This window comes from Chionomys nivalis, chromosome 7, assembly GCF_950005125.1.
Source record: "Chionomys nivalis chromosome 7, mChiNiv1.1, whole genome shotgun sequence".
NCBI classification, from domain to species: Eukaryota; Metazoa; Chordata; class Mammalia; order Rodentia; family Cricetidae; genus Chionomys; species Chionomys nivalis.
Window position 1 is genome coordinate 98,300,808 of NC_080092.1, and position 14,033 is coordinate 98,314,840.

The window sequence follows — 14,033 nt, forward strand, 5'->3', positions numbered from 1 at the left end:
CTCTATTCTCTCTTTAAAGAGGATGATGTCTGACAATATATTGCTAGAGAGTCCTTAAACAGGACGAAATCATCCAAGATTCAGCGTCTTGTTACTCCACGTGTCCTGCTGCTAAAACACCAGCATAACGCTTCGAAGAAACAATGCGCCAAGAAGAACGAGCAGGAGGCTGCTGGACATGCAAAATGTTTGGCCAAGAGAATGAAGGAAGCCGAAGAAAAACACAAGGAACAGGTTGCTAAGAGACAGACAGACATAGGCTGTCCTCACTGGGAGATTCTGCGTCAAAGTCTGAGGCCAGTCAAAAGTAAGTCTTTAAGAGTAGCAAATCACCAGGACTAGAAGTAAACAAACAAACAAAGAACCAAATAGGTACAAGAAACCTCCTCAGTGGAATGCCGGGCCTCATCAGCTCTGCCCAGTCACTGTGGTCCTTCAGAGGCCTCCACTGTGTGCTCTTTGGGGCCTCCTGCAGCCTGACAGCTGACTCAGGCTATCTGCTTCCCTGGGGTCGGAGCTACCTTTCCCAGGTTGGCTGACTTGTACTTTCTCTTTACAATTAGGCATTGAAACTACTCCACTCATCGAAACGCTCCAACTGCTTGTTCAGAGACAATCTGACGGGAAAATGGCGTTTATTTTATTTTCCTCTTTTTTGTGTATTTTGAATTTTGTTGTTGTTTTTTGTTTGTTTGTTTTTTGAGAGGGTTTCTCTGTGTAATCCTGGCTGTCCTGGAATTCACTCTGTGGAATAGGCTGGCCTTGAGCTCAGAGATCTTCCTGCTCTCCCTCCGGAGTGTTGTGATTAAAGGCCTGTGACACCAATATCCAGCATGAAATTTTTATTATTGTTTTAAATTATGCGTATATGTACTCGCTTCGGCAGGACATACACTAAAGAAAAATTAGAACGATACGGATAAGATTAGCATGGCTCCTGTGCAAGGGTTACACTCAAAAGGTTGTGAAGCCTTCCATATTTTTTAAGAAAGGAAAGACTTGTGGTGATGGTTCAGTGGTTAAGAGTGTTGACTGCTCTTCCAGAGTACCCAGGTTCAATTCCCGTCGGCAACCACATGGGCAGGTCACACCTGTCTGTAATGAAACTCTAGGCTCCAACCCCCTCACACAGACATACATACAGGCAAGACATCAATGTATGCAAAATAAAAATAATTATTTAAAAAAAAAAGAAAGGAAAGACTTATGTATATATATATGTGTGCCTACCTGTGGGTCAGAGGCATCTGGCCCCTTGGATCTGGAGCTTAGAGGTCTTTGTGAGCAGCAATGACTCTTAACCACTGAGCCTGGCGCATACAAAGTCTTCAATGAGTCTAAGGGCCAGCTTGTGTGGATTTCTATTTTCTATGAGCCTTAGATGCCACAACCAGCATTCTTTCGAATTGTTGGTTTCTGGGTTGGATGGTGTGGGTTCTGGGAAGCCCCATGGCTGGTTTACTGGCGATTATTAGACTTCTAATCTGAAGATAAACAGTCTGGAAAAGTGGGAGGAGACACTTGGTTAAGGCAGGGCACGTTTCCAGGGACCCACTCTGAGACAAGGACTTGAACTGAGGGACAGCAGATCAAGGACAAAGCTTAAGCCCTGCCTACATCCTCTCTTTTCTTGCTGTGTAGCTGAAGGGGGAAAAGAAGAACCAGTTATCTAGTCTGACCCCTCAGCTCTACCTAGCTCCCCGCACCCACCCGAGGGATCAGGAGGCCACCACCTTCTTCTAATCTTTCCTGTTGCAGAACTTGGATGCATTCAGAATCCCATTTCCAGGCAAAGGTGCAGGGTCATAAAGATAATAAAGATAAGCGTTTGCCCTGGAGAGGAAGAGCCCTGAGGTTTTAGCTGCCAGCCTGTGGCAACCGGCATCTGCTGAGATCATCCTCTGAGTCCAGATGGGGAGGCATGCTGGCGCCTAGGCAGGCAGGAAGCACTGGTGTGCCTTGGTGGCCCCAGGTGCCATGCTTACCCTGGGCATAGATGCTAAGATAGCCATCCTTGGTGACCAGATATGCAGCACAGGGTCGGGAAGCCTTGCTCATCCCTTGGACTTGGTTTGTTTACGTCTGGAGGTTATTTACTTTATAACTTGTCCATTACTTTATAACTCTGTGCTAGCTTATGGCCTACACCTGGAACGACAAACCAGGAACCAGATGCCCTGCAACTTAGTCTAGTATGGGGCAGGAGCCTGCTTCTCTGCTACTCCCCTTTCTCTGGGTCATCCTGGAAACCCGCTTCTCTTCTGCCCCCTGAAGAGAGAGTGAGGCTCCCAGAGCCCAGGCCTGCCATGGGCGCACCTCTCAGTGGCTGCCCAGGTTCACTCTCTGCCCTCCAGGACTGCTTGAGGAGCAGGGGGAAGCCGGTCACAGATAACCTCTCTCCTGCAAGGAGAAGGACTCAGGGGTCACGTATCGAGTTGACCCCGGTTTCTTCCTTTCCGGTTGCTAACAATCTGAAGGGGTGGAGGGAGTCTAGGACAATGGCCCGTGGCTGGGAAGCAGCATTCCAGTTGGCAGGCCTTTGTTGCAGGCAGGAGGGGCCTTAAGCTAAAGAAAAGGTTTGCGGGTCGGATGTCTAAGGGGCGGCAGCTAAAGAGTTCTTTCAAGCTTGCCATTCCAGGCCCAGCGTGCCTCTGGCGTTTCCCAGAAAACTCAGAGGAGGGGAAGAAAAAGAAAACACTTCACCCACCCACCACACACTCGCTGGATCCTCACTTCTCAGATTCCTGGTGCCCTCCAGGGACTGGGTTGGCCGGAGTGCCAGGACCCCTGCCCTGGCGGCCATTCCTCCGCCCACAGAGAGCTTGGGGGTGGGTAATGGATACGTGTGGGGTGGGTGCTGGAGGAGGGTGCAGACAGAAAGGAATGGGGTGCTGAGAAGGGGAGTGTCTTCCTGCCCATCACAAAGGAGTTCATAAGTTGTGAGTTGGGGCAGAGGATGAGGGAAGTCAGCTTCCAGGCATTTTCCCTGCCATCCCACCCTCCAAACCAACACACCCTGCTCTGTCCAGGGATGGGGTGGGAAGTGTCATTTGCTCAGAAGCACCCACAAAGACCAGGCTGGCTCTGGGCTGGGGAACAGACAGCAGGGCAGCTGGGCAGTTCTGGGAAGCCAGGCTGCGGTGAGCCATCTGGGTTGCGATGCAAATGAGGCCTGGCCACATGCCGGGAGCAGAAGTGGCTGTACCCAGGGAGGAGAGCCCAGCCTCGCGCGCGTGCATGTGTGTGTGTGTGTGTGTGTGTGTGTTGAGGTAAAGCAGACTGGAAGCACCTCCAGAGAGGCCAGGTCTGGAGGGGGACCGTGTACTACAAGGCTGGGACCCTGTGCTCTAGGGACAGGTGCCCCTCACTGGGGCGAACCTGAAACATCTACCCCACCTTCTGTAGGTGACTCTCAGGTATCCTTCAGAGCCACCTGTCTTCTGAGAAGGCACTGGGGTGCACTTGGTGTGCACTGAACCCTAGGCAAGTTCAAAGTAAAAAGGTAGGCCTCCCAAGGTCTCAGGCATTGTAGTGGGCGGGTGGGTCAGGTAAGAGGGTGGGGCTCTCCATCTCAGGGAGTCTAAGAGTTGACCTTGAGGTAGCCTTCCCCCCCCCCATGGGTCTTGTTTAGAGGTTTTTAAATATATTTTAATTATATTTTTATCTATTTTAATATAAAATATAAATATATTTCTGCATAAGCGTCTGTGGGAATTTGCCTGAGAGGGCAAGTACCTCCAGGAAGCGAGCAGAGGACCTTGGATTCCCTGGAACTGAAGCTATAGGAGGTTATGCTGAGAGGCAGCTGACGTGGATGCTGGGAAGTGAACTCATGCCCCCTGGAAGAGCAGTGTGAACTCTTAACCCCTGAGCCCTTTTTCTAGCCTTGGAGTATTTTTGCGTTTTTAAAATTTTTGCCAGGTTAGCCTGAAACTCAGAGATCCGTGTGTCTGTGCCTCTTGAGTGCTGGAATTTAAGGTGTGTCACCACCGTCCGGCTAATTTATTAACTTGTATTATCTGTCTGAGTACGCGCATGCGTACACGTGAACCACGGGCACACGTGCAGATCAGAGGACAACCCATTAAGATCTGCTTTCTCGCCGGGCGGTGGTGGTGCATGCCTTTAATCCCAGCACTCGGGAGGCAGAGGCAGGCGGATCTCTGTGAGTTCGAGGCCAGCCTGGTCTACAAGAGCTAGTTCCAGGACAGGAAACAAAAGCTATGGAGAAACCTTGTCTCGAAAAATCAAAAAAAAAAAAAGATCTGCTTTCTCCTCTAGTATGTGGACCATGGGATGACCTCAGACTTCTGGCCTTCCCTTCTCCCTCCCTAGTGCTGGAGTCACAGGCACTAGCATCTGGTCCACCTCAGTTATGGAGTGCTGGGAACTGAACTCAGGATTTTGTGAATAGTAGGCAAGGACTCTACCCACTGAGCCACCTTCCCACCCACTGTAATATTATTTGGAGTTTCTTTTTTCTTTCTTTTCTTCCTTTCTTTTATTTTAATTAATTAAATAATTAATTAATTTCTAGTTTTTTGAGACAGGGTTTCTCTGTAGCTTTGGACCCTGTCCTGGAACTCGCTCTGTAGACTAGGCTGACCTCGAACTCACAGAGATCCTTCTACCTCTGCTTCCCCTAGCACTGGGATTAAAGGCGTGCACTCCAATGCCTGGTCTGCAGTTACTTCTTGCTTCTCATTTCACACCTGTTTTACAAACTCACTCCTTTATTCCTTAAGTGGGTAGGTGGATCAGGGACTGAGCTGACCCCTGAAATTTACCCATCTGAGTTTAGGTTCTTCCTGGCAGGACAAGATTCCCCCACAGTTGATATCTGAATTGATTAACTTTGCTAAGTGCCATGAAGACATCATAAGCCTGATCTGGTGAGCTAGGTCTGTCATCACCACTTCTGGGGAGGCTGAGGCAGGAGGATTGGAAGTTTAAGGCTTGCTTGGCTTACAGATTTCAAGGCCAGTTTGAGACCTTGTCTTAAAATGAGAAGTAAAAAAGACTCTGTGTGTGTGTGTGTGTGTGTGTGTGTGTGAACTTGCCGAGCATGCAGAAGGCTCTAGATGCAATACATTGTTACCATGATGGGAAACCATCCAAAGGGGCTTCCCTGAGGAAGTGACAGACAGACTGATGGGAAGCTGAATTGAGAGAAGTGTCCCCACTTGGGCCACACTGGGGCCCAGACTGCTGACCAAACTCCTGGGCCTTCTCTGGAGTCTGGCTCCTCTGTTCTGCCTGACTTTCTGTACAAGTAGGTAAAGGGAAGACTCAAGGGCATATAGGATTGGCTCCTCACCATCTCAGGGTACATAACATAACAGAGCTCTGTTGTCCAGTGTCCCCGGGGCTCACATCTGCTCACACACCCTCCCACTCACTAAGCAGCTGCCCAACGCCATGAGAATGAAGATTCAACTTCATTCTACCCATGGGAGGCCCCCCTGGAACTAGTTATCTGGGAATGCAGAGAGAAAGCAGCCATTTGGGACCACATTTGAAAGGCACAAACTAGTGGCTGTTTCCCTCCTGTGTTTTCTATCCTCTAGCAATACCTGGGATTTTGTTGACAGAAACATAGGAAGGGATAGCCAGGCTGGACTACGGTGTATGAGTGGGTCAGTTCGCTCACACAGGATTAAAAAACAAATTTTGAGACAGCCTGGAGATAAGGCAGTGAAAAGGCGCAGAAGGCCAAGGAGCCTGCAGCCTGATGATCTGAACCCAGGAAAGGAGAGAAGCAGTTCCACAAAACTATCTTCTGACCTCCCTATTGGTGCTGTGCATGTACACACACACACACACAGAGGGGAGGCAGAGAGAGCAAGCTGGGCAGGAGAACCAGGAGTTCAAAGTCACCCTTGACTACACAGTGAGTGTGAGTCAGCCTGGACTACATATATACATAAAATAAAAATAAGTAAATCTTTAGGAAATGAAGCAATGACAAAATCTGGAAACCTTATACCTATATTCTATATTCTGGGGCTTTATTTGGCATTTGGTGGTGGGCCTGCACCCAGCCTGACCGGCCCTTTATTGGGACACTGGACTCTCCAACCCTAACCTTCCTCAGGAGTGTCAGGGAGCCAGACAACCACTCAGCCTGGCCCCGTGTTCCAGGCTAAAAGGTTCTGACTCCCCCTGACTGGCCTACTCTGCCTCTCTCTCAAGCCAGGCTAGTGCTGAGAGGAGGACCCTCCTGCCGGTCTCTCTCTTCTGTTTCTTTGCTTGGGTCAGGTAGGCAAAGCTGGGGAAGGAGGTGGCGGGGCGTGATTCTGAGGGGACCCCCTCAGATACCTCTGTGGCTACTGAGTGGGCTGCCCTGGGACAACTGGTCACAGATGGCTGTGTTTCCCCACATGCTGGGCCGCTGGGTCACAAGGCTCTGTGGTGCTGGCCGCATGCCACACCACAAGAGGCCAAGATTCCCCTGAAACCAAGAGCTGCATTTATCCTCACACTGACAGAGAAGCAACCAGGATGCTCTGCCCCGGAGGTATTTCCAGAAATTTGGGTTCTGACTTCTTGTTGATTAGATGCCAGAAAGCCCAGAGCTGCTCTGTGGTGAGGCGGCCATTGAGCAATAGATGTTTTGTTTTGCTGATGACAAGAGTTTTCGACGTTGAAAAACTGAAATGATAAGTGGCCAGCCCTGACCAGCGGCCCCCTTCTCGGGCCAGTGTGTGTGTGTGTGTGTGTGTGTGTGTGTGTCTGGCTTCAACTTCCACGCTGAGAAGGAATTCTTTATGGCCTTGGGCTCCTCCAGGTATCTCCTTAGCTCCAGAGGACATAGGTCCTGGTCCCAGAATTCTACAAGGCCTCTGTAATTTCTCCATTCTCTAGTTGTGGGTTAGAAGGGCCCTTGAGAGGCATATGGCTGTAGATTGTAGATGTGGGAGAGAGTCCGTCTCTGCCGTGTGTGTGTGTGTGTGTGTGTGTGTGTGTGTGTGAGAGAGAGAGAGAGAGAGAGAGAGAACAATGGAGTTTATACTCTTTTTTTTTTTTTTTGAGCCAGGGTTTTTCTGTAGCTTTGGAGTCTGTCCTGGAACTGGCTCTTGTAGACCAGGCTGGCCTCAACTCACAGAGATTGGCCTGCCTGCCTCTGCCTCCTGAGTGCTGGGATTAGAGGCCCGGCTTTTAATTACCACCAGCCTGGCTAAATTTGTACTCTTCTTTGACCCTGTGGATCCTAGGCACCAAACTAAGGTTGCCTGACTTGGTAATTGGACGGGCAAGTTTTATCTGATGAACTATCTCAATAGCCCTAGGAGACAGCTTATTCTGGAGCCAGATATGAATGACTGTGGTCATGGAGCAGGATTCAACCTACATTATCATGTTCCAATGAAAAGTTTTGCTTTAGGTGGCTGGTGAAATGGTCAGGTGCTTGCTGCTCAAGCATGGTGTCCTGAGTTCAAGTCCCAGAACCGACATACAGGTGGAAGGAGAGAACTAACCCTATAAAGTTGTCTGCTGATCTCCACACACAAGCTGTGACATTTGTGTCATCCCCGCATGCAAACACACAGCAATGGTAATTAAAATAAATGAAGAAAACAATTGAGTTTTCAGACAGGTTCTCATAGAAGCCAGGATGCCCTTAAACACCCTGTGCCGCCAAGGATACGTTGAGATTTCTAATCCTCCTCTCAGTGCTGGGAGCCCATGCTGCAGAGGGAACCCAGAGCTTCAGGCATGACTAACAAGTTCTCTGTTAGGTCCTCATTTCCCTTTTCAATTTCATCTTGTTTGTGTGTATAAGTGTTTTGCCTGCGCTATGTTATGTCTGGTGCCAGTGGAGGCCAGAAGGAGGTGTCAGGTCCCCTGGAACGGACATTATAGATGGTCTTGAGTGCTGGGGATTGAACTCAGGTCCTCTGGAAGAGCAGCCGGTGCTCTTAACTGTTGAGCCATCTCTCCAGCCCTGTAGCCCATTCCTGGAGGTTTTTAGGGCTACAGAGCAGAAGAAAACCATAAATCAAAGCGTTTTCCAAGCCCCTTGGTGGAAACTTCAGGAAGGTGGGGAATCTCCGCTGCTGGTGTCAGATGAGATTTGGGGTTTGGATTGGTGGAAAGTAGGGTTCTGTTAAATGAATGTGTCCCCAAAGGTTTCATGTTATAGCCACAAGGATGTTAGGTCAAACACAGAGATGGGTGATGGGTAGCTATTAACAGGGCTAGAGATAGCCTGAGGTGATGTTACTGGATATGCAGCATTCCCATTTCCCATAGTCACTTAGTTCTAATCAGTCAATAAGCCTGGTAGAAGCCTTCACAGAAGTACCAGCTTCTTTTCTGGCAATTAACCAGCCTTCCCTCCCTCTCTCCCTCTGGGCGCGCGCTCTCTCTCTCTTCTTCCTCAAGGCTTATTCTCTAGCTCAAGCTGATCTCAAACTGTGGCAATCTTCCTGCCAGGTAAAGTCTGCATGTATTGGGTTGATAGATGTGGGTAGCCATTCCTGGCTATGACAAGCTATATTTTGTATTTGTTTTTCAAAGCAGGGTTTCTCTGCTTAGACTTGGCTGTCTTGGAACTCACTCTGTAGAGTAGGGTAGCCTTGAACTCAGAGATCTGCCTGCTTCTGCCTACCAAGTGCTAGGATTAAAGGCAAGAGTCACCATGCCCAGCTTGGCAAGCTATTTTCTTTATTTCTTTCTTTTCTTTTTCTTTTTTTATTTTCTTTTTTCCCCGAGATAGGGTTTCTCTGTGTAACAGCCCTGGGTGTCCCAAGAACTCCCTCTGTAGACCAAGCTGTAGATCAGACTTACAGAGATTCATCCACCTGCCTCTGCCTCCTGAGTTCTGGGATTAAAGGCATGTGCCACCAACACCCAGCAAGCAATCTGCTTTCTAATGTGAAAATTAGAATATTTTTAATAATTTTATTTATTTATCTACTTATTTACTTATTCATTCAATCATTTATTTGTAGACAGAGTCTCACTGAGTCTCTAGGCTGGCCTGGAACTTGATATGTAGACCAGGGTGGCCCTAAACTTCCAGAGATCCACTTGCCTTAGCCTCTCAAGTGTTGCTGTTTCAGGTGCACCCCTGGTTTATGTGGTGCCGGGTGTCGACCCCAAGGCCTTGGGCCTGCTAGTCAAGCACCAAGTGACCACCCCAGTCCCTCTCTCCTCGACTTTGCTTGTAGTTCTTGTCAGGGATGATCTCTCTCAGGCTGGCGAGCCATGGCCTTCCTCTGGCATTGCTGTGGATGTTGGTGCAGGGAGTGAATCAGAGGCGGCATGGGCCCTTGGCTCAGGATTTCCTGACGCTTCCTGCCTGGGGGAGCAGCCTGCTCTGGGGCATAAGCCGCTGCTCCCTGACGTCAACCCTGCTTCCACTGAATGGCTTTCCTCTTCCGTTTGGGAAGACTTGCTATCTGTCATCAAGCCTATTGACCGTCTTTCTCATCCTGACACCTCCTGTTTGGGAAAGAGTGAGGGGAGCTAACGAGAAGACAGTGGGTGGAGACAGGAGGCAGGGCAGGGCAGGACTCAGTGGATGGGTCTCTATGGAGTGAGGGTCTCTATGAGGACAGATACCATCTTGTCTGGGGCCTTCAAGGTGTGTATCAATAACTCCACGCACAGTAGCAGGCTCTGCCCCAGATCCAGAGTCCTCTGAGCAACGTTGGGATTCAGAGACCCTGCTAGGTGCTCATCTTGGCCTGGGCATCCTCTGAAAGTGCCTCATCTCCCCAGGGTGTTCTCACTAACCAGCTTAAACAAGGTCTCTGGGCAGGAAGAATGTACCTGCCATCACCATGCAAATGTAAATGTGCTCAGGAGCTGGAGAGGTGGCTCAGACTTTAGGGACACTTTTGCAAAGGACCCTATTCTGGTTCCCAGCACTCTCGAGGTGGCACAGGCCATCCTTAACTCCAGTTCTAGGGGATCTGACACTCTTTTCTGACATCTATGAACACCAGACTTGCAAGTAGTACTCATACCTATATATATGCAAACAAAACACTCATACATATAAAAGGAAATAAATAAAAAATAATTTTTGGGGGGAGGGTTTTCAAGACTGGGTTTCTCTTGTAGCCCTAGCTGTCCTGGAACTCACTCCATAGACCAGGCTGGCCTTGAACTCAGAGATCCGTTTGCCTCTGCCTCCTGAGTGCTGTAATTAAGGGTATATGCCATCAGCCCTGGGCTTCAGGAATAAAACTGATACGTTACTGCAGGAGTACCGAGGTGTGAGGTGTCACTATCTTTAGTGGTGTAGTCACTGACAAGTTGCTGGCCCATGCTCATGCAGGCAACGGTTTTTAAACTCAGTGGGTCGCAGACCCAAAAGATACGAAGCTAGGAAGCATGGTTTCAGTGGGAGGAAGACGGGATGATACAGGGTGGCCGTGGGAAAAGAAGGACCAACATTCACTACTTTTTAAACATTCACTATTTATGTGCATGGAACTGTCAAAGAATAAAAATGAATTTGCTATTAACAATATAAATATAAATACTAAAAGATTAATTTTAAAAATAAAGGGGATGCTGGATGTGGAGGTGCACGCCTTCAATCCCAGCACTCAGGAGGCAGAGGCAGGTGGATCTCTGAGTTTGAGGCCAGCCCGGTCTACAGAGTGAGTGCCAGGACAACCAGGGTTACACAGAGAAACCATATCTGGAAAAACCAAAAATAAATGAAGAATGAATGAATGAATGAATGAATGAATGGGCTGGAGGGATGGCTTAGCAGTTAAAAGCACTGGCTGCTCTTGCAAACGACCAGGGTTTAGTTCTTAGTACCATCCCATGGGTCATAACCATCTGTTTTTCCAGCTCCAGGAGGACTGGCACCTTCTCTGACCTACACAGACACAAGGCATGAGCATGCTACAATACAGATGTGTAGACAAAGCACTCCACACATAAAGTACATAAACCTAAAAAATAAAAAAAAATGAATTAAAAAAAAAAACCTGCCCCATCTCTGAAAGCCAGTCTACAAAATTTTGTAATCTCTAAGATATACACGTCCCAGAAGAGTCATGGCAGCCTCACTCTGCTTATGGCTTTGTTTTAGACCAGCCACAAAGCTCGAGGCTCTCCGTGTGTGGTTTTGGAAGGGGCTGGGCCATCCGTGTTTACTAGAAATGGAAATACTTATTAGTTTTGTTTGCCCATAGAGTCCATACCACTGCATGTAACTGCAATTTATTTTAGAGAAGACATTCCCAGGGAGCCAAACCCACGTCTCAGGTACCACCTCACGCAGCAATGAATCCATGGGCAAGGCAGCTTGTTTTCTTTCTATGATGGTCAGGATGTTTTGCCATCCCTGTGGTGATCACCGGTGAGGGTGAAGGGGCAGCTGATCAATGCTGTTTACTCTGCACCTCCCGGAACAGGCTTAAGGCACCATAATCTCCTGCTGGTTACTGGAAATTATGAAATCTGATGATTCACTGTTTTTAACTCGGAAGAACTAAATCAAATTTTACCTAGTAGTTGTAAAACTATATGTACTTTAAAAAATTAAAGCCAGTCTGAAATACTCGCTGCCTGTAAGTGATTTGGAAGTTCCTAAACATCACCAGATGATCTGTGAGAACACCCCAGTGGGTAGTGTTGTGTTCTCCATGCTTTTCACAAGTGATCTACTTTTGGGTTTTTTTTGTTTTTGTTTTTGTATTTATTTATTTATTGAGATGGTCTTATTATATAGCTCTGACTGTCCTGGAACTCACTCAGGCTGGCCTTGAACTCACAGAGATCCTCCTGCCTCTGCCCCTGGGATTAAAAAACTCTCCACCATGCCTGGCACATGGTGTAAATATACCCTGAACTTAATTTTTTATTTTGAGATAGGGTTTCTCTGTGTAGCTTTGGAGCCTGTCCTGGAACTCGCTCTATAGACCAGGTTGTCCTCAAACTCACAGAGATTCGCCTGCCTCTGCCTCCCAAATGCTGGAATTAAAGGCATGTGCCACCACCTGGTTGTACTTAAATTAAAAAAAAAACTGAATATATTTAGGCAGAGGTTCATGCATTCCTAGCTGGTCTTGAACTTTCTACGTTGCAATGAATGACCTTTAACTCCTGATCCTCTTGTCTCTGTTTCTCAAGTTCTGGGACCTGCCCCATTTCCTTCTTTTTTGTTTTGTTTTCCGAGATGGGGTTTCTTTGTGTAACAGCCCTGTCTGTCCTGGAACTCACTCTGTAGACCAGGCTGGCCTTGAACTCACAGAGATCCGCCTGTCTCTGCCTCCCAAGTGCTGAGATTAAAGGTGTGCCCCACCACTGCTGGTCCCATTTCTTTTCTTTCCTTTCCTTTTCCTTCCCTTCCCTTCCCTTTCCTTTCTTTCTTTTCCTTACTTCTGCTTTTGCCTTCTGAGGGCTCATGAGGGGCTGGGATTACAATGTGGGCTACCATGTCTGTATAGGATCGTCTTTGGGGCTGGAGAGATGGCTCAGCGGTTAAGAGCAGTGACTGTTCTTCCGGAGGCCCTGAGTTCAATTCCCAGCAACCACATGGTGGCTCACAACCATCTGTAATGAGATCTGGCGCCCTCGGGCCTGCAGGCATCCATGGAGGCAGAATGTTGTATACATAATAAATAAATAAAATCTTTAAAAAAAAAAAAGATTGTCTTTGTACCACTCCTTGACAATATTTTTTGCTGTTTTAAAAATCAGTACAAATTTTATTTATTTTTATTATTTATTGTATTCATATGTACGGTCTCGGGGGCACAAGTGAGAGCCACAGCGCCCATGTGCAGGTCAGAGGACAGTTTCACATGGCAAGCACCTTTTCCCACTGAGCCGTTTTGCTGGCCTCTCCTTTCTAATTTTCTTTTTATTTAAATTTCTGCATGTTCATTTATTTTGTGGGAGCAGCAGGCACACACATGCTATGGAGTGCATGCGGAGGTCAGAGAACACACTGTGTGTCAGGTCTCTCTCCTTCAACCAGGTGTATTCTAATGCTTAAACTCAGGTTCTCAGCCTTGGCAGCAAGAACCTTTATTTACTGAGCCCTCTTACCAGTCTTTGGCGACTTTGAACAGGGTGTCACTTCTGCAGGATATCGTTTTTCAAGGAAGATGTGGTTCTCCAATGTTATGATGCAGCAGAGGGTATCTAACCAATTCCTTCACTGAGATTTCCCCCACACTTCCAGTACTGTGAAAATGTTGAGATCAATATTCTCGTGGGAATACTTGGGTGGAAGTGAAATTCGGAATGTCAGTGGAAGTGTCACAGCTTTAACGCCACAGCATCTCTGGGGTAAACAGAATTATGATCATGTTTTACAATGTTTCTAGTTACTAAATCCTGGCCTGTGTGAGCCAGAGAAGGACTTGGTGGCATGTAAGTCTGACAAATGGCAGAGGAGGGTCAAGCTTCAGGGTGCTGGAGAGATGCCGGTGAACGCGGACACAAGGCAGTGGGTGGCAATCTGATGGTTTTGGGGTGCTGAGCCGTCAAGGCAGGTGATGCAGGGCGCAGGGCTCAGGACAGCAACTATCTGTCAGGATTCAGGGAGCTTAGATGTCATCAGCATCCTCCCTCCTGAAGCAATGCAGGAGAATGCAGCGCGCAGGGCTCAGGACAGCAGCTATCTGTCAGGATTCGGGGAGCTTAGCTATCACCAGCATCCTCCTTCCTGGAGCAAGGCAAGTAATGTAGGGCGCAAGGCGGGAGCTGTCAAATCAGTCAGGTGTCAGGGCGCTGAGCAACCTTCCTCTTGTTGGAAGGCAAATAGATGAGGGCAGGGCGCAAGGCTGCAGCTATCACTCCGACAGGATTCGGAGCACTGCACTGTCACCAGCATCCTCCCTCCTGGAGCAGTGCAAGTGAGCTCAGGACCGTGGTCCACGCCGCCTGCCCTCGAGCTCCCTCCCCAGTGCGACAACTCGCCCCAGAAGGCACCCTCTACAGCCCTGCCAGCCCAGGCCGCCGCCGCCTCCGCGCCTGCGCACTGGCTCCGTGTACACACGCGCGCGCGCGCGCGCGCCGCTGTCAATAAAATTCTCGCGCGCCGGAAGCGGAAG

The 14,033-nt window shown here is 48.5% G+C and overlaps 1 pseudogene; it reads left to right on the plus strand.

Moving 5' to 3' along the window:
* The first annotated feature begins 869 nt into the window (after positions 1-869).
* Positions 870-984, plus strand: LOC130878837 (U6 spliceosomal RNA; annotated as a pseudogene).
* The last annotated feature ends 13,049 nt before the right edge of the window (positions 985-14,033 follow it).